The sequence below is a fragment of the Balaenoptera physalus genome (assembly GCF_965194825.1).
Source record: "Balaenoptera physalus genome assembly, chromosome: 2".
Taxonomy (NCBI): Eukaryota; Metazoa; Chordata; class Mammalia; order Artiodactyla; family Balaenopteridae; genus Balaenoptera; species Balaenoptera physalus.
The window spans coordinates 70,179,387-70,200,563 of record NC_138883.1 but is presented as its reverse complement, the minus strand read 5'-3'; positions in this window follow the sequence as shown (position 1 = coordinate 70,200,563).

Here is a 21,177-nt window from a genome sequence, read left to right as displayed (position 1 = left end):
CAATAATTATTCTGTGTAATATTTGTGGAACATTTAATTTGTACTAATACTGTGCTACACATTACCTCATCTAATCCTCAACCAAGCTTGTTTGATATATAATTATATCAGGAACTATAATTATTCTCATTTTAAAGATGAAAAAAATTGAAATGCAAAGAAGTTACATAATTTTCCCAGTGTCACGTGGTGGTAAGAGATAGAGCCAAGATAGATATGCAGACTGTCAGTTTATAGCTTCTGTAATCTCAATGTACCATAACAAAAGAATAGCAGTTGGAAATAACATGATGCATCAACATGTTGATTAAATATTTATCAGTCATTTCCTATATTCTAGCGTTGAGCTAGACATTGGTAACAGAAATGAAATACCTGTTCTTAAAAAGTATGCATTCTGGGCTTCCCTGGTGGCGCAGTGGTTGAGAATCTGCCTGCTAATGCAGGGGACACGGGTTCGAGCCCTGGTCTGGGAGGATCCCACATGCCGCGGAGCAGCTGGGCCCGTGAGCCACAACTGCTGAGCCTGCGCGTCTGGAGCCTGTGCTCCGCAACAAGAGAGGCCGCGATGGTGAGAGGCCTGCGCATTGCGATGAGGAGTGGCCCCTCCTTGCCACAACTAGAGAAAGCCCTTGCACAGAAACGAAGACCCAACACAGCCAAAAATAATAAAATAATAAATTAAAAAAAAAAAAAGTATGCATTCTACCTGGGCATATATACACAGGTAATTATGATATGATAAGTAATAATAGCTAACATTTATACAGCTCTTAATATTCAAAGTGCTTTACATATGTTAATTTATCCAATGCTCATAATAATTCTGTGTCTAAAGAACTATTATAAGCCTAATTTTTCACTTAAGGAAATTGAGACCAATGGCATGAAGTGACCTAAGACTACCCAACTGGTAAATAATGGAGCCTTGCTATAACCCCAGCAGACTAGATGCAAAGTCAATGCTGTAACAAGATATATTGGTTATATTACAGTATCCTCAGGTCAGAAAAAAATATATGTTTAAATGTGACTTAAAATCATGGAATTGGTTTCAGCTTGGAGAAGAAAACTGGAAAAAAATTTGCTCATAGCCTATAATAATAATAATGCCAGATGAAACCTTGTTCACAATTTTCTTGAACCCATCACAGAGCTCTGGGGTCACAGGATAATGAAGTAGCCTAAAACCTAAGGAAATGCAAGCTCTCTCAGGAAGATGTAAGACATGAGCTCTGGCTTACCTGGGCAAGCTGCAGCCACACATTGGTAAGAAGAGTTCAGTTAGGGTGATTAGCAAATCAGTGGAGGATAACCAAGTGTTTAATGACAAGGGGAGGAGAACTTCCTGGTGATGGCAAATATCAGAAAGTCTTCACTCTCTGAATCCTACCAGGAGCTCACAAATAACAATTATAATACATATGAATGAATGAACACAACATGTATATAGGTAGGTAGGGTAGGTAGGTAGATGGGGATGGTTGGATGCAGGGGTAGATGGATGATAGGAAAATACTGAGAAAGTTTCTCTCCTGCAGCAGAATTGGGTGAGGGGAACAGCTGCTGGGGAAGGAATGGGAAGAGTATTAGGAAACTCCACTCGGAAACCTTCCCCACTATCAAACTTATGGAACAAAATCCTTCCCATGTGAGAGTAAGGGCAACAAACATTATTGTTTCTAGGACACTTATGAAAGCCCACTGCAACTGTCAAAAGGGAACAGGAAGTGAAAATTTATCTCTGGTTCTGGGCTCAGAACTATGCCAGGGGAGCGGTAGCAACACTAAGAATACCAGTTCCCTGAACTGTGAGATCTGGTTCCTACTTAAAACAGAGACAATAAAAATAAGAGCTAACACACTTCCCACGCACATCCTCATCTTTAAGCTAAAAGTCACCTGGTACCAAATACCATTCAAGACACTTCTCTGATATGTAGCGTAAAGGAGAGGACTAAAGCTGAGGGTAGAGCAGACATTGTAAGAGAAAGTAAAACACTGAAGCAAACCAGCCCCTACTTGAAAGGACTGGGACACAGGGGCTTGTATACAGTTTCAGGCCTAGCAGAAGAAATGGCATGCCCATTTCCAGTTATAAAGGTTATTTGCTTCAGTATCCACTATCCTACACAAGATCTCCATCTTTCTTTCTTTCTTTTTTTTTTTTTAAATAAGGAAACTTTCTGGTGTGACAGTAATGTTCTATGTCTTGATAGTGTTGGAATACACAAATATGTATCTGTCAAGACAGAAAATTTTTATTTATTACATTTCATCATATGTAAAAAACAAAAAGTAAATATTGGACTTGAGTTTTTAGGTGAAAATTGGTTGATGCCTACAATTTAACTTTATTTTCTTTTATTTATTTTTCATTGAGGTATAATTGACATATAATATTAGTTTCAGATGTAGAACATAATGAATTGGTTTTGTATGTATTGTGAAATGATTACCACAATAAGTTTAGTTTACCCTCATCACCACACATAGTTACGCATTTTTTTTCAGTTTAGCTGTTTCTTAAAAATTAAACATATACTTACCATATTATGAGGAATTCCACAGCGAGGTATTTACACAAGTGAAATCAAAATTTGTGTTCACACAAAAAGTTGCACACATATGTGTGGCAGCTTTATTCATCATTGCCACTGTGTAGAAACAACCTCAGGTAAATAGATAAACAAACCATGTCATATCCATGCAAAGGAATACTATTCAGCAGTAAATTAAAGAAGAGATTCTTCTTTAACATAAAAACATGGATGCATTTTGCTAAATGAAATGACTCAGTTGCAAAAAGAGTACATGTTGTATCATTCCATTTATATGACATTCTGGAAAAGCAATAGTGTAAGGATGGAGAATAGATTAGTGATTGCTGAGATCTGGAGTGAGAGAGGGCTTGATTACAAAGAGTTAGCATGGGGGAAATTCCGGAGTGGTGGAACTGTTCTGTATGTTACTGTAATGGTAGAAACATGACTCTGACATTTGTCAAATACCTCAGAACTGAACACTAAGCTTTACAGTATGCAAAATTATTTTAAAAATCAACAAGGATGTCAGAGGGAATCCAAGAGGGAATGTAGACTATGACAAATGAATCTGCTTGTAATATAAATTAATAACAAAGCCACACTGAAGAAGGTTTAGGGGAGCATAGAACTTTGGAAAACAGTTGTTTTGTGTTGATTTTTTAAGGCTAAAGAAAAAAGGAACTGTAAACAAACATTATATTGGTCCCCCCCCCACCCTTCAGCCACACACGTTTGTACGTTTATGTGTAAGTAATTCTGAAAACACTTGAATAACAACTAAATGGGGATAAGGTACTGAGGGTTTCAGAGTGTGGGTTTTGCTGGGTTTTGTTTGGTTTTTGTTCTAAAGTGGTGGGTCATGTGCTTGTTTAGAGAACCAGTAGAGAAGAGGTCTAAGATAAGAAAAGAGAGGGGATGAGTGCTAGTGTAATCCTGGAGGGGATAAAGGGAGAGAAGCAAGGAGGTGAGTTAGCGACTTGGCCTTGAATGGAAGTAAAGGCTTATATTCTCAAGCTGTGACAGAATGAAATTAAGAGAGCGGAATGCAAAAAGCTTTAAGAGGCAGAAATCAGGAAGCTCATGCCTATTGACCACAATTCATTCAATAAAATAGAAGAAAACACATCTCTAAAAATGAAGAGACTGATGACCTGTCCAACATGGCACAATCTTTATTGAAAAGACATATCCCATGAGGTAAGACTAATATAGTCTTCTATTGAATGTTCTGGGAATGCCAGTGAATTTCATTTGAATATCTATGAAAGTATCTGCCCACTATAGCAAAAACAAAGACTTTTTTATTGTTTAAGATCTAATCTATTCAGTGACTTTGCCTTGCTTGACATTTTTAATGCAAGTGTTTAAACCATTTTTAATGCTGAAAACAAAGAAGTAGCACTGGAAACGTTCATGCCTGCCATATTTTGGAGAGTATTAAATAAAACATAGCACCAGAGAAGTTTCAAGTATTCTTGAAATCAAAATGTTTTTCTGAAATAATATGTATTTTAATCCTGAATATTCTGTGTTTTCAAATGATGAGCTTCTTAAAGAGGGTATAGAGGATGCATTAGTTCAAGAAAAGGAAGTTTAGTGTGCAAATGCTGAGCATCTAAATTTACCCAAGACCACCAGAAACTATTCATTTCAAAGTGGAAAGAGACAGTGTAACCCGATACATACAAATCAGGTATTGAAATGACCAACTCCAGATTTGGAAAGAGATCATATCCTCTTAATAACAGCAACAGAAATCTCACAGTAGCAATCTAAAGATGTTGGCCACCAATGAAGTGCAAAACACTAATAGAGTCCCAGTACAATTCCATCCTCTTCCCTTCATTAGCTAATTAATAACCAGTTGATATGCCTATCATGGAAGCATTTACCAAACCAATTTCACTGGCATTCTCTGTGGACCACAGGGTTAAATAGTGTGGAACTATGGTAGGGGTGAGTTCTACTGTACAATTTACTCAGGATTATGTGAAACCACAGTCTAATTCAAAGAGCTTTTCAATTTTCTTTTATTTTCTGGTTAACGTTAAGCCTACTTTACTCCAAAATATTTTATTAAATCCAATAACCAGAGAGTTTCAGTGTAATCTACTTATATTCCAATTTCATATAACAATATAAAATGCAGTTCTAATACTTATCAATTACACATCAGTTGCTAAATTAAATATTCTTAAGAAATGCTGATTCATTTTCATGAATCTAAATCTCTCTACATACAATTCAGTTAAGTGGTCTATTAAAAAAATACCGCCTTTTTTGTCACAAAACCAAAAATTAATATAGCTCAGTCCCCCTTTCTAAAAATGTCTAATTTTTTAAGTGCTATATTCTTGAATATACATGTTTAAATGAACATCCTTAAGGATATAAAATAGATTACACAGGGACAATTAGCGGTTTGAATTTGTTAATATAACATAATTTAAATACAGCATCTTGGGATTCCCTGGTGGCCCAGTGTTTAAGAATCCACCTGCCAATACAGGGGACATGGGTTCGAGCCCTGGTCCGGAAAGATCCCACATGCCACGGAGCGACTAAGCCCATGCGCCACAGCTACTGATCCTGCGCTCTAGAGCCCGAGAGCCACAACTTCTGAAGCCGGCGTGCCTAGAACCCATGCTCCACAACAAAAGAAGCCACTGCAATGAGAAGCCCTCACACCACAATGAAGAGTAGCCCCCACTCACCGCAACTGGAGAAAGCCCTTGCGCAGCCAAAAATAAAAAAATAAATACAGCATCTAAGTGATATTTTGCTCAACTAATTATAAAGGACAATAGCTCAATTTTTAAAATACACGCTCTTATGTTTAAGCACTAACAGAGAGAGAAAGCAATTTATTGCCTCTGTTTCCTGTCATAAATGCAAATATTGTTCTAATCTATTTTCTAAATAATTTTCAATACACATGTGTTTGTTTCCTAGATGCTAGGTGATATTTTTTTCAATTACTATGAAAGTCAAGTATAAGCAGGTCATGCCATTGGTCATCCATCTTCCATCCACCAATCTTTCGTCTCCTTAAAATGGAGTCCAATTTCTGAATTTCTGCTGGTTTGGAGTGAATGGCTGTCATCTATTTCCCTATGCTGTACTCTGCCTACAGGCACATATACTGCAACATCTGCAGGTTACATGATGTCTAGCCATGTCCTAGAGAATCTGGCTAGTCCCAGAAGCTCCCACTGATCTGGTACCCTGCACTACCAACCGAATCCACAACTGGCAAGTTTTCTTATTCTGTTACTGAGTCCAAGCTTGTACTGCTTGCTGAATGAGAGGCCAGTCAATTGAGAGATGAGGTGTTGGGGCAAGGAATAGCGACTTTATTTAGAAAGCCAGCAGACCGAGAAGATGGTGGACTCGTTTCCCAAAGAACCATCTTGCCCAGGTTTTTTTTTTTTTTTTTTTTTTTTTTTTCTTGCCCAGGTTTTGATGCTAGTTTCTTTTATAGAGCAAAGAGAGGGAGGTGAGGAGGTAAAGTTAAAAAAAGGCGATAAATTGTTGCAAACATTTCCTGGTTCCAGCCAGACTGTGGAGAGGATGTGTTAATTTCTTCCTCCCTGCAGCCATTCACAGATGGGCCTGGTCAGAATGTTTCCTGTGACCTTAAACAAAGGTGTTTAGCTTAAGCTCAGGCATGGGAGGCAGGGTTCCTGGAGATGGGCCATTATGTACACTTTAAGCTGTAGGCAACATCCCTTTAGTGATTACCTTGTAGCAAAAGCAAAAGAGTACTACAAAGGTTAAAGTAAAAGAAACAGATCCAATATGGAGTCAGATTTATTCTTCCCTATTACAGTTCTACTTAGCTTAAATAGTGGGGGAATTCTGTAATTAGTAAAATGAAACTAAATTCTCATGAATTATAAAACTGCATTAGGATCTTAACACTCATAAAGGATGAGAAAGAAATAACTACACAAGGCAGTGATGCTTTTGGTTACAGGGCCACTATGGTAGAATTAAGACAAGGGAGGGAAGCATAGGAATTTATAAACTATTATCTAAAGCAGAGTGTTTGAGAATTATTGTAGATAGTATTTTAAAAAGTACCAGCATGAGCATGGCTTGTCATTATTTAGGAAAACTAAAACCAAAATTTACTTGAATGAGCAGTTGTCAAGATTTTCCATCAAATAGCAAAAGGTGATAATTATTACTGATGCAGAAAAAAAAGATTAAAATTCAAGGTTTTTAGATAGCTGTGATTATTTTATCATATTATTTTAGGGCATATCTCCTAAAGTTTTGCAGCAATTGTCAAATGGGGAAGTGCAAAAAAAAAAAATTACTGGCTTACATATATGTTGCTCCCAATGCAAAGTCTTGTGTTAGAGCAGTCTGAAGTACTGTATCTCTTATGCAGAAAATGAGTGTCTCTGCTGTAAAGGTTGATATGGAGATTTTGTTTCTATGGAACTGAAATTCGAGGGTGTTACATATAGTAAATAGCACATATATTTCCAAGGCTGATTCATGTGATCAGAATTAACTGAATATGTTGACTCTGTGGCAGAAATAAGTGAACTCATGCCCAATTACACCTGCAATTATATAGAATCGGTATGAATAAGATCAGGATGTAAATTTATAGGGCAAAATTCTATGTAAATGGCAAGTTTAGATGTTTAGACATTAAGCCCTATCAGCTGTAAAAAGCCAAGCTTGTGATGGTTATCGCAATGCTTTTAGCTCCTTTTGAGAAAGTAACACTAGCATCTTGCTTCACACTGTACCTCTAACGCATGTGAAGATCAAGAGCATAAGTATCAATTTCACTGATTTAATTAATAGCTATTGTTTTTTATTTTCTCTACATCTAAGATGCCATAGACACTGGAAATTTTCAGGGTGCAAAGGGTATATCAAAATTTCATATCTTTACTTTTTGTATTTATTTATTTTTAGTACTTGGGAAAAGTAGTTTAATATGGACTGTGTGTGATATGGCTCTAGTCTATGAGGGGAAAAAAGTTATAAAAGCAATATTTGGAAAAAGAATAGAAAAAATTGGAAAACTATTTTGGTGACTATAAGGAATAATAAATAGTAAAAGCATAATCATCAGGAACTCCAGATGTTCGATAGCTATATAGATCTGAAAAAATGGACTTGACAAATAGTGCTAATCTTAAACATTCAGCCTGTTAATGTAAATTAAATGTATAGACTCTTGTGCCTAATGCTGAACTAATTATGCATGAACATGTATACATTTAAGTCAGTTTATCAGACTGATTTCTTTCTCATCTCACGATAGGAAACAACGGCGTTTTGACACATCAAGCCTCTTCAGGATTGCAAGCTGATACTAGGGCCTATGCTCACAGGAGACTTTTCCCTGATCAGTGTAATCTTTGCATTTAATGGATTTCTCTTTATAATAACTGCCCCGTCTCATGGCATGAATAGGGTTTCCACTAATTTATAGTTTTCCACCAAGACCTTTTTTAACCTGCCTTACTGCAAAAGTACTCATCTTGAGGAATCAAGATGGAAAAAAAAGACACCTTAAAACTTATTTTGGAGGTTATAATGTTGGGGGAGACACTGATGTAACATCTCTTAGTGTTCCTTTCTTTGTAACTGGACAAATGTCATTGACTTGCACTCTGCAGATAGGAAAAGAAAGTTCTGGATTACTACTGTCATTTAAAACAAATACATTCCATGGGCCATTAAGAAATACTGCATTTTATTTCCTTGCTGTGTTTAAGAGAGGTATATGATAGATCCATTAAGGAAAGATTATCATAATAATCATAATGATAATCATAAGGGATCATCTTTGAAAAGTGATTTACTATTGACCAAGATTTTATCTACATGCTTGCATTTGTTTTTACAGGCAGGTGGCTATAGTATTGACCAGAAAGCCAAGGGTCTTCTCTGGGAGTTGAATTTTACCGTATATAAATGCATAAGTAGTGCATTTGTGTCTCAGAATGTTTTGGTAAAAGGGCATTTTTTTCATCTCTCACAATATTAATTTGATCCTTTTAATATTTTCTTTTTTGTGCTTTAGTTTTCCTACAATTGACTTTGAGGGCATTTATTGACTTATTAATATTATTATCTCTGTGTCAGTTTGTCTAGTATCTAAAGGATTGTATTGAATTAAATTTAACTAAATAGTAGTATTTTCTTCCAGGGTAAGATTTTGGATATTTTAATGAGGAAAGCTTTCCTGTCAGTATCTTTTCAGAGGAGAAGGACTCCACCGGTAAATTTCGTGAGTGTTTAAGGGAGATACTCAATTGCCTAAATCAGCTGAGAAAATACTTTCTAAAATGAATTATTTTGCGCTGGCAAGGCCTCACTAAATAAATAAGAAGAATGATTTTGTTTTCCTTCAGATAACCACATGATGTGAGCAAGGGACCTCTCATACACTATGTCAGTAGAGAAAGAGCCTAATACTTTGAAATAGTCTTCGGCCAGTGAAGCATTCCTGCAACACAGGCATCCTTCTGAGAATCATAAAGTATTCCTTTCAAGTATGTTAATAAGGTCAGCTGGCACTTATAATATGCTCAGTCAAATCATTCTTTTCAACATTCTTTGCTAACTCCAGAATTTCATTTTCATTTAATTCTACAAATTTAATCACATCAACTTTAAATTTTAACCTTCCTCAAAGAAAGATGTTTTTAAAATGACATTTTTAAGTAAAATTGCTCAGATTTATCCTGAGATATATGCCAGTGGTGATGCTGAGTCATTATATATTTATGCACACACACACGTTAATGTTTGTGAAAATATAAAACAAGAGCATATTGATAAGAGTAATGAATGCATTTTAGTCATATTTTATATGGTCACCCACCAGTTGGTGCATTATCTAGCCAGATTCAGAGGGCTTTTAACAGAAGTGAAAAAATGTCTCCCTAAAGTATGAGCCTGCCCCCCAGGAAGTAAGATGAATCTCTGTGTACACAATAATGGTTCAGCAAATGCAATATGTGTACACTGTGTTGCTGGGAGGCCACATTTTCCAAAGTATGCCTTAATCACATTGAGTGCTATTTCAAAGTTAATAATAACAACAACAGCAAGCGTATAACCTCTAAGTAACCCAGTATTATGCTAAAAAAATTATGAAGGTAGGCATTTAGAAAATGTATTCTAAAGCAAGATCCTGGGTGCTTATGTAAAACTGCTTGGAATTTGCTTTATTGTAATGCATTAGCTTTTAGAGCCCTCTGTCCTGTTGGATTAATGACCTCTTCATTAGTACAAAAACTACTTGTATCCGGTTTAATTCTTATTGCCCTAGACTCAGATCATTATATTTCACTTAAGATTATTCTATACAAAAGTATGCTTTCAGAGATAGAAAAATCACGAACAAGACAAGGATGCCTACTTTCACCACTTCTATTCAACATAGTACTAGAAGCCCTAATCCTTTTTCTAGGCAAAAAAACAGGAATAAAAGTTATCCAAATAGAAAAGGAAGAGGTAAAATTATCTCTGTTAGCAAAAGACATGATTTTATATGTGGAATACCCAAAAGGTTCCACAAAAAACTGTTAGAACTAATTAATTCAGCATAGTTGCAGAATATAAAATCAAGAAACAAAAATCAGTAGTGTTTCTATATGCTAAAAATGAATGATACAACATGGAAATTAAGAAAACAATTTCATTTACAATAGCATCGAAAAGAATAAAATATTTAGGAATAAACTTAACCAAGGAAGTGAAAAACTTGCACAATGAAAACTACAAGATGTTATTGAAAGAAATTAAAGAAGATACAAATATATAGAAATGCATCCTGTGTACATAGATTGAAATACTTAATATTGTTAAGATGTCAGTATTACCCAAAATGATCTACAGATTCAAAATGCAATCTCTATTAAAATTCCAATTGTGTTTTTTGCAGAAATAGAAAATCCATCATAAAATTCATATGGAATCTCATAAGGCCCCAAATAACCAAAACAATTTGAAAAAAAACAAAGTTGGAGGTCTCACATTTCTGATTTCAAAATTTATTACAGAACTACTGTAATCAAAACAGTTTGGTTCTGGCATAAAGACAGGCATATAGACCAATTAAATAGACCAGAGAGCCCAGAAATAAGCCCTAACATATATGGTCAAACGATTTTCAACAGGGGTCCCAAGACAATTCAATGCAGAAAGACAGTCTTTTCAACAAATGGTGTTGGGAAAACTGGATATTCACATGCAATAGAATAAAGCTGGACCCTTACACCATATACAAAAATTGACTCAAAATAAATAAAAAGTCTAAACATAAGAGATAAAACTATAATAAATCTAGTTACAATCTGCAGTGATACAAAGATATTACATAATTATTGACTATATTCCCCACACTGTACATTTCATACCCATGACATTTATATTGTAACTGGAAGTTTGAACCTTTTAATCTCTCTCACCTGTTTCTCTCCTCCCCTATCTCTCTTCTCTCTGGCAACCACCTATTGGTTTTTTCTCTGGATTTATAACTCTGTTTCTGTTTTGTTATGTTTGTTCATTTGCTCTGTTTTTTAGATTCCATATATAAGTGAAATCATACAGTATTTGTCTTTCTCTGTCTGACTTATTTTACTTAGCATAATACCCCTAGGTCCATCCATGTTGTTGCAAAAGGTAAGATTTCCTTCTCTGTTATAGCTGAGTAATATTTCATTGTGTCTGTGTGTATGTATGTGCACATCTTCTTATCCATTTATCTATTGATGAGCATTTAGGTTGTTTCCATATCTTGGCTATTATTAATAATGCACCAATAAACCTAAGGGTGCATATATCTTTTCTGATTAGTGTTTTTGTTTTCTTTGGCTGAAAACATGGGAGTGGAAATGCTGAATCTAGTTCTATTTTTAATATTTTTGACGAATCTCTATACTGTTTTCCAGAGTGGTTACACCAATTTATACTCCCACCAACAGTGCACGATGGTTCCCTTTTCCCACATCCTCGCCAACACTTGTTATTTGTCATCTTATTGATGATAGCCATTCTGACAGGTGTGAGGTGATATCTCATTGTGGTTTTGATTTGCATTTCCCTGATGATATTTAGCAAATTTTCATGTGCCTGTTAGCCATCTGTATGTCTTTGGAAAAATGTCTATTTGGATCTTCTGACCATTTTTTACATGAGTTGTTCATTTTTTATGATGAGTTGTATGAGTTCTTTGTATATTTTAGATATTAACTTGTTACCAGATAATATTGTTTACAAACATTGTCTCCCAGTCAGTAGGTGGCCTTTTTGTTTTGTTGATAGTTTCCTTTTTTTTTTTTTTTGCTGTGCAAAAGCTTTTTAGTTTGATTTCCCATTTCTTGATTTTTGCTTTTGTTTCCCTTGCCTGAGGAGACATATCCAAAAAAATATTACTAAGATTGATGTTAAAAATATTACTGCCTAGTTTTCTTCTAGAAGTTTTATGGTTTCAAGTCAACCATAAGCTCTATTTTTAATTTATTTTTGTGTATGGTGTGAGAGAGCAATCCTGTTTGATTCTTTTGCATGTAGCTGTCTGATTTTCCCAACACCATTTATTGAAGAGGATTTTCCCCCATTTTATATTCTTGCCTCCTTTATTGTAGATTAATTGCCCATATAAGTGTGAGTTCATTTCTGGGCTCTGTTCTGTTTCATTGATCTGTGTGTGTGTGTTGTGTGTGTGTCTGTGTGTGTGTGTGTGTGTGTGTGTGTGCGCTCGTGCGCCAGTACCATGCTGTTTTGATTACTGTACCTTTATAGTTTGAAATTAAGGAATGTAATACCTCCAGTTTTGTTCTTCTCTCTCAAGGTTGTTTTGGATCTTTGGGGTCTTTTGTATTTCTATACGAATTTTAGAATTATTTGTTCTAGTTCTGTGAAAAATGACACTTGTATTTTGATAGGGATTGCATTTAATCTGTAGATTGACTTGAGTAGTATGATCATTTTAACAATATTAATCTTCTAATCCATAAGCATGGAATATCTGTCCATTTTTTTGACTCTTCAATTTCTTTCACCAGTGTCTTATAGTTTTTCAAGTACAAGTCTTTTACCTCCTTAATTAGATTTACTCCTAGGTATTTTATTCCTTTTGATACAATTATTAATGGGATTGTTTTCTTGATTATTCTTTCTAATAGTTCATTGTTAGTGTATAGAAATACAACAGATTTATGTATACTAATATTTCATCCTGCAACTTACCAGCAACTTTTTTTCTCATGGTTTTTTGGTGGTGTTTTTAAGATTTTCTATGTATAGTATCATGTCCTCTGCAAACAGTGACAGTTTTATTTCTCCCTTTTCCAATTTGGTTCTTTTTCTTGTCTGAATGCTGTGCCTAGGACATTCAATACTATGTTGAATAAAATTGGTGAGAGTGGGCATCTTTGTCTTATGCCTGATCTTAGAGGAAATGCTTTCAACATTTTAGAATTGGGAATGGTGCTAGCTCTGGGCTTGTCATATATGGCCTATATTGTGTTGAGTTACATTCCCTCTATATTCACTCTGTTAAGAGTTTTAATCATGAATGGGTGTTGAATTTTGTCAGATACTTTTTCTGTATTTATTGAGATGATCATTGTGAATGTGGTGTATTACATTGATTGATTTGTGGTATTGAACAATCCCTACATTCCTGTGATAAATCCCATTTGATCCCAGTGTATGAGCATTTGTTGAATTAAGAATTCAGTTTTCTTGAGTATTTTTGCATCTATGTTCATCAGTGATATTGGCCTGAAATTTTTTTTGTGTGTGTGATATCTTTGTCTACTTCTCTTGTCAGCGTGATGCTGACCTCATAGAATAAATTCTGAAGTATTCCTTCTTTTGAAATCTTTTGATATATATTGAGAATGATAGGTATTAACTCTTCTCTAAATGTTCAGTAGAATTCACTTGTGAAACCTTTAGGTCTTGGGCTTTAGTTTGCTGGGAGTTTTTTAATTACTGACTCAATTTCAGCACTGATAATTGGTCTGTTCATAGTTTCTATTTCTTATTGGTTCAGTCTTGGGACACTACATTTTTAGGAATTTGTCAGTTTCTTCTAGTGTGTCCATTTTAGTGGTATAAAATTGTTTGTATTTATCTCTTTTGACACTTTGTGTTTCTGTGGTGTCAGCTGTAACTTCTTTTTCATTTCTGATTTTATTGATTTGGGCCCTTTCTCTTTTTACTTGATGAATCAGGCTAAAGGTTTATCAAATTTATCTTTTTAAAGAATCAGCTCTTACTTTCATCTTTTCTATTGTTTCCTTCATCTCTGTTTAACTTATTTCTGCTCTGATCTTTATGATTTCTTTCCTCTACTAACTTTGGGGGTTTTTTTGTTCTTCTTTCTCTAGTTCCTTTAAGTAAGGTTACATTGTTTATTTGAGATTTTTTGTTTGTTTGTTTCCTGAGGTAGGCTTGTATTGCTATAAACTTTCCTCTTAGAACCGTTTTTGCTGTGTTTCATAATTTTTGGATTGATGTTTTGTCATTTTTATTTGTCTCCAGGTATTTCTTGATTTCTTCAGTTTTTTCCAGTGTTTGTTTAGTAACATATAGGTTGTTTAGTTGTATATTGTTTAGTTTCCATGCATTTGTGTTTTTTTCAGTTTTTTCCTTGCAGTTGAATTCTAGCATAATAGTTTTGTGGTCAGAAAAGATGCTTGATATTTCACTTTTCTTAAATTTACTGAGACTTGTTTTGTGGCTTAGCATGTGATGTCCTGGAGAATGTTCCATGTACACTTGAAAAGAATGTGTATTCTGCTGTTTTGGATGAAATGTTCTATATATACCTATTTAATCTGTCTGCTATAATGTATTGATTTTCTGATTGGATGATCTGTCCATTGATGTGTGGTGTTAAAGTCCCCTATTATTATTGTACCACTGTCAGTTTTTCTCTTTATGTCTGTTAGTATTTGCTTTATGTATTTAGGTACTTCTATGTTGGGTCCACATATTTACAATTGTTATATCTTCTTGTTGGATTGATCCCTTGATCATTATGTAATATTTTTTGTCTCTTGTCACATTCTTTGTTTTAAAGTCTATTTTGTCTGATATAAGTATTGCTACCCCAGCTTTCTTTTGAGTTCCATTTGTGTGGAATAACTTTTTCCATCCCCTTACTTTCAGTCTGTATGTGTCTGTACATCTAAAGTGAGTCTCTTGTAAGCAGTCTATATGTGCGTCTTGTATTTGTATCCATTAAGCCACTCTGTCTTTTGATTGAAGCATTTAATTCTTTTACATTTAAAGTAATTATTGATAGGTATATACTTATTGCCATTTTGTTAATTGTTTTGGGGTTGTTTTTGTATTTGTTTTTTGTTCCTTTCTTCTTTTGCTCTCTTTGTTTGTGATTTGATGACTATATTTAGTGTTATCTTTAGATTCCTTTCTCTTGTGTGTGTGTATATCTATTATAGATTTTTGGTTTTTGGTGCCATGAGGTTTATATATAGCAATATATACATGTTATACATTGTTATATATAAACTTCATACATATATATTATATACATATATATCTATATACATATATATAGTATGTATATATGATTAATTTAAGTAGTTGATCTCTTAATTTAACAAAGGCATTTTAACAAAACTGCATTTTTTTCTCCCCACCACTATGTTTACTGTTTTTGACATCATATTTTATATCTTTGTTTTATGTATCCCTTAACTATTTATTGTAGATATAGATTATTTTTACTAATTTTGTCTTTTAACCTTCTTAGTTGATTTACTACCTTTATTATATATTTGCTGTTACCTATGCCCTTTTTCCTTTTGTAATTTTCATAATTCCAGTTGTGGCCATTTCTTTTTTCTTTTCGGAAGTCCCTTTAACATTTCTTGTAAAGCTGGTTTGGTAATGCTGAACTCTTATAGCTTTTGCTTGCCTGTAAAACTTTTGATCTCTCTATCAAATCTGAATGAAAATTGTGATGAGAAGAGTATTCTTGGTTGTAAGTTTTTCCTCTTCATCACTTTAAATATATCATGCCATTTCCTTCTGTTGTACATAATTTCTGCTGAAAACTCAGCTTATAGCCTTATGGGAGTTTCCTTGTATGTAACTTACTGCTTTTCCCTTGCTTGTTTTTAATTTTCTCTCTTTATCTTTAATTTTGCCATCTTGATTACAATGTATCTTGTGGTCCTCTTTGGATCAATTCTATTTGGGACTCTCCATGCTTCCTGGACCTGGATATCTGTTTCCTTTCTCAGATTAGGGATATTTTCAGCTATTATGCCTTCAAATTTGTTCTTGGTCCCTTTCTCTCTCTTCTCCTTCTGGGACTCCTATAATGCAAATGTTAGTGTGTTTGACCTTAAACCAGAGGTCTCTTAAACTGTCCCGGTTTCTTTTTATTCTTTTTTCTCTTCAGCTTCAGTGATTTCCACTACTCTGTCTTCCAGCTCACTGATCCATTCCTCTATCATCTAATCTACTACTGATTCCCTATAGTGAATTTTTATATCATTATTGTATTATTCACCTCTGTTTGGTTGTTCTTTATATTTTCCAGCTCTTTGCTAAAAACTTCTAACTTCTCACTCTGTTCATCCAATCTTTGAACATACTTACAGTCATTTGAACATATTTACAGTCATTACCTTGAACTCTCTATCAGGTAGATTGCTTATCTCCACTTATTTTCTTCTTCTGGTGTCTTATCTTTTTCCTTTGTTTGGAACATATTCCTCTATCACTTCCTTTAGCCTAATTTTATGTGTTTTACTTCTATGTATTTGGTAACTTGGTTATGTTTCCCAACCTTGGAGAAGCAGCCTTTTGTAGGAAACGTCCTATGTGTCCCAGCAGTGCACTCCCCGCCCCACCGGTCACCACAGCTATATGCTCTAGGAGTCCTTCTGTTGTGACAGGCTGACTACTGTGGGTGGACTTGTAGGGGTGGCTGGCTCCCAGTCTGGTTGATTGCCAGGCCCAGCACAGTGCAGTGGCTGCAGATTGCTTTTGGGTGGGGCCAGGTCATGGGGTGGTTGTCTGTGGGTCTCTGGGGAGTTTTGGGGCTAGTGCTGGTCCACTGGTTGGCAGAACCAGGTTCTGTGGTGTGTGGTTGTGGGGCTGGTGTTCCTGGATTTAGTGTTGGCCCTTTGGTGGATGGGGCCAGTTCCTGACATGAATGGTTGTGGGTTCTGTGGTGTCCCAAAGCTGGTATTGGCTTACTGGTGATAGGGACTAGATCCCAGCGTAGCTCGCTGAGGGGTCCAAGGTGTCTTGGAGCTGGTGTTGGCCTGTAGATGGGCAGAGCTGGTTCCTGACGTGGCTGACTGTGGGTTTCAGGGTGTCCTGAAGCTGAAGTCAGTGCTTTGGTGGGTAGGGCTGGATCCAGGGGCAGCTGGCTGAGGGGCCCAAGATGTCCCAGATCTGGTGTTGGTCTGCTGGTGGGCAGGGCTGGGGTCCTGGGGCTGGTGCCAGTCTGCTTGTGGCTCAGAGCTGGGTCCTGACATGGCAGACTGCAGGGCTTAAGTGTTCCTGGGACTGGTTTCCACCCACAGGTTTGTGGGGCCAGAACTCAGGTTATCCCAGGGCTAGTGTCTGCCCGCTTGCCAACACCAGTGTTCTCATGGTAGCATGAACTCCCCAAAATGGATTCCACCAGTGTCGATATCCCCAGGGTGAGCTCCATTTGCCTCCTGTCTCTCTGGGAAGCTCTCCAATTTTAGCAGGTAGTTTCCTTTCAAATTACTAGTTCTTCCCTTAGTCCTGGAGCATGTGAGATTTTGTGTATGCCCCTTAAGACTGGAGTCTTAATTTCCCACAGCCCTCTGGCTCTCTGGGAAGTAATCCCTACTGGCCTTCAAAGCCAGCTCTTCTGGGGGCTCATCTTCCCAGTTCAGGATCCCTGGGCTGAGGATCCTGATGAGAGGCTTGGATCACTTCTTGGGGAGAACATCTGCAATTGTAATTATTCTCCCAACTTTGGGACACCCACGCAGGGGTATGGGTCTTGACTATAATGCATCTCTGCCCCTCCTACCCACCTTGTGGTTCCTTCTTTACACCTTGTAGATCTTTTCTGATAGTCTTCCAGTCTTTCTCATCAATAGTTACTCTGTATATAACTGTAATTTTGTTGTGCCCATGGAAGGAGGCGAGTTCAGTGCCTACTCCACTATCTTGGCCACTCCTTCCCATCACAGATTTATTGTGCCCCAGGAACATAGCAAAGTACCTTAATGAAGATTGCTGTTCAAGTCATAGCTGAAAGAATTATCTGTTTTGAATTATATTAACATATATACACAATTATCCACAACAGATTATTATTACATATAAGATTTATTCATCCTTCATATATGTAAAATATGAAATCAACTATACAATGTTGGTGTCAACCTCATACAAAATTTTAGGATCTCATTAAGAGCATCTTAATGATCAACTGATAATCAACTCTATCTTGTGGCTTAACAGAGGGAGAAATTTGATATATAACAGTTCTCATCACTTTAACCAGTGAGCATTGCACATTCATTTAATGTGTCACAGAAGTGATAATATTCATTACTTCTAAAATTCTGAACTGGCAACAGATGCCACCAATTTCTGCCTGAATGGTCACATATGACCCTTCTGAGCATGAGTGGATCATACTTTCTGTGGTTCATTAAATATACAGCTATCACACTTATCCATTTCAGAGTCATTTATACATTTACTAATAACCCATTGAAAATATACCAATTCTACTAATCATTGGGAGGATCATGGAAATCATACATTCCAACTTTCTATCCATTGCAGGAATACCTAATATACTATGTTGACTTCGGTTTTTGTTTGAATCCAAATAGGAATGGTGAATTTAGTTAACTTTCAGACAATTCTTTATGATTTTTGGGTAAATGTATATATTCAACTCCTCATTATAGTAAGCCTAAAACATCCTTTCTATAATATCTAGTTTTTTAAACTCTGTTACCCATGTAGAATAGATCTTTTCCCTCTTGTATATGCTAGAACTTTGCATTTGAAAATAACTCTTAAAAGCTCATAAGGCTTTTGTGCTTGTTTTCATGATAGATATCCTCTGTTCCTTCAGCTATTATTTACATGACACAGTTATCCAGACCACCATCCCTTATGTTTGTGTTGCACTATTGTGAAGTCTTAAAATACAACAACCAAAACATATCACATGCCTCACAAATACTCCAAGTGTATTGAATGGCAAATGTCTCCTTTTTCTAACCTATATGCTGGGAAAACTGGACAGCTACATGTAAAAGAATGAAATTAGAACACTCCCTAACACCATACACAAAAATAAACTCAAAATGTATTAAAGACCTAAATGTAAGGCCAGACACTATAAAACTCTTAGAGGAAAACATAGGCAGAACACTCTATGACATAAATCACAGCAGGATCCTTTTTGACCCACCTCCTAGAGAAATGGAAATAAAAACAAAAATAAACAAATGGGATCTAACCCATATTAAAAGCACTACAAAATGATAATGATTTTGTTAAATTGTCTAATTATATGGCTGATTCATATTGAGTCGAAGGAAAGTAAAACAATTTTTTTCACATGAATTTCTAAAAGATATCTTCCTCATCCCCTATTTGTACAATTTGTATTTTTAATGTATGCTTGCTTTACATTTGTCACCCTTAAAACTTACCTCCTAATGGTCCATAATTGCAACCTGCTTGATTACAATATTTTAGCATCTCATTGATTTTGCCAATTCCAAGTGGTGATAAGCATGGAGAAACTTAGAGTGGTGTGATCAAAAGCTTGAGCCTGAATGTGAAAGTTGTTGGCTCTTCCCTTAACTAGCTGAGTGACTTGAGGAAAATGATTTAATCTGGATATCTCTAGTTTCCATGTTTATAAAATGAAGATGTTGATAGTTATACTTCCTATTGCTGCTAGGAGCATTAAATAAGATAATACAAAGTATCTGATATGCAGTAAATTTATTGTAAGTGCTAGTAATAAAACTATAGATTTTATTGTGGAAGACTGAATCTAGTGGTGTGTGTTAAAATTTCATGATAATTTTATCACCAGTGTTCTATTTTCTAATTTACCAAAAAGTTTCTATTAAAAATTCAGATTGGCAGTTTTTCTCGCTGTTCACTATGTCTTAAATTAAATTATCATCAAGGACAAGTTAAAAAATATATGTACTTTTGCTTTTTCCAAAATAATAATTCTAATAATATTTAGAAGTTTAGCATTAATATAGTGTCTATATACAACCTGTTGACATTTTGTTGTATTGATTAGGGAGTAATCATCCATACCTATCATCAAAAAACCTTATTCCTTTTTTTTCTTTTATTCTAACCTAAGTATTTCCACGAAATATTAGATCCAACTATGCAAACACAGCATTGATATTTTTGTAATATATAGACTCCACTCTCAGCCTTTCTGATTAATGTGCTTTATTGGAACATGATAGCCCTCACATCACGCAATTTGACCTATGGTTCTGTCTCACTAAGTCATAGTGGTAAGTAGAGAATTACATTTGCTTGTTTAAGAAAAAAAATTCTTGATTTATTGCAATGTTGCTGCACAGTGTTTTGTAAAGACATGAGTATATAAGTACTTTTCCAGATCTTCTCGCCTATGATATATTCCTTTCAATCATTGAGCCTCTCATCTATTGTTTCTCTTTAATTACTGTATTTCCATTCAGAGTGTCCAATTTGTACTGTTGGATATAGGAAATTTTCTCTCAGCTCCACAAATTTAAATTTGGCAGAAACATTTTAACATCAAAATTGGGTGAGAAGCAACCATTTAATGAGTAGTAAATAGGTATATATTGACATGAAGGCATATCTACTATATGTGGTTAATAAGAAAAAACAGATCATTAACAGTATGCTTTAGTTTTTAGAATAGACTGGAAAAAAAAGGGGGAAAAAAACGATCTCAAAAAAGATAGGTGGAGGCAGGGGAGAAATGAAGTTATTTTAAGGAAATGTGTGGACTAGAAATGGCACTGAAAAGCTCAAGTAGCTCAGCAGTTGTGTGGCCCAGTCTCCCTAATGTCTCTTTGCTTTAGTTTGTCTCCCTGCTACACTCTCCTCTCTTCACCAACTGGCTCTCTCTACTTACTATACATTCTGCTCCTTTGTATTTGGCTTCACATAGCTTTAAATAGCCGAATCCAGTCCTTTCTCCGACACCCTTTCTACATCAAAATCTTTCTGCTTCTAGTCACTCTGTTACTGACAAGTTCTTAATATTCAAGTCCAAAATCTAAAGAAAGAATCTGGTTGACCCACCTCATCTTTGCATATTTTACACAGGGAGGTCACAAGGCAACATACAGATTGACTCTCCTTAGTTCACACACCCAACTCTTAGTCAACTCAGCTGTGGCCTAGGGGAGACTCAGTTACATGGTGAAGAATATGTTTGTTTAGGCATCACAGAAGCAGGCAGGTGATGATTCTCTTTGAAGATGGCATGATTGTCAGATAGACATTGATTGACTTTTAGGTATTCTCCTTTGTCCATATACATTCATTATCCATCCCACAAAGATAAACCCTTATATATTCCTGCTCAACAGATCTACCTATCACTGAAATGCCC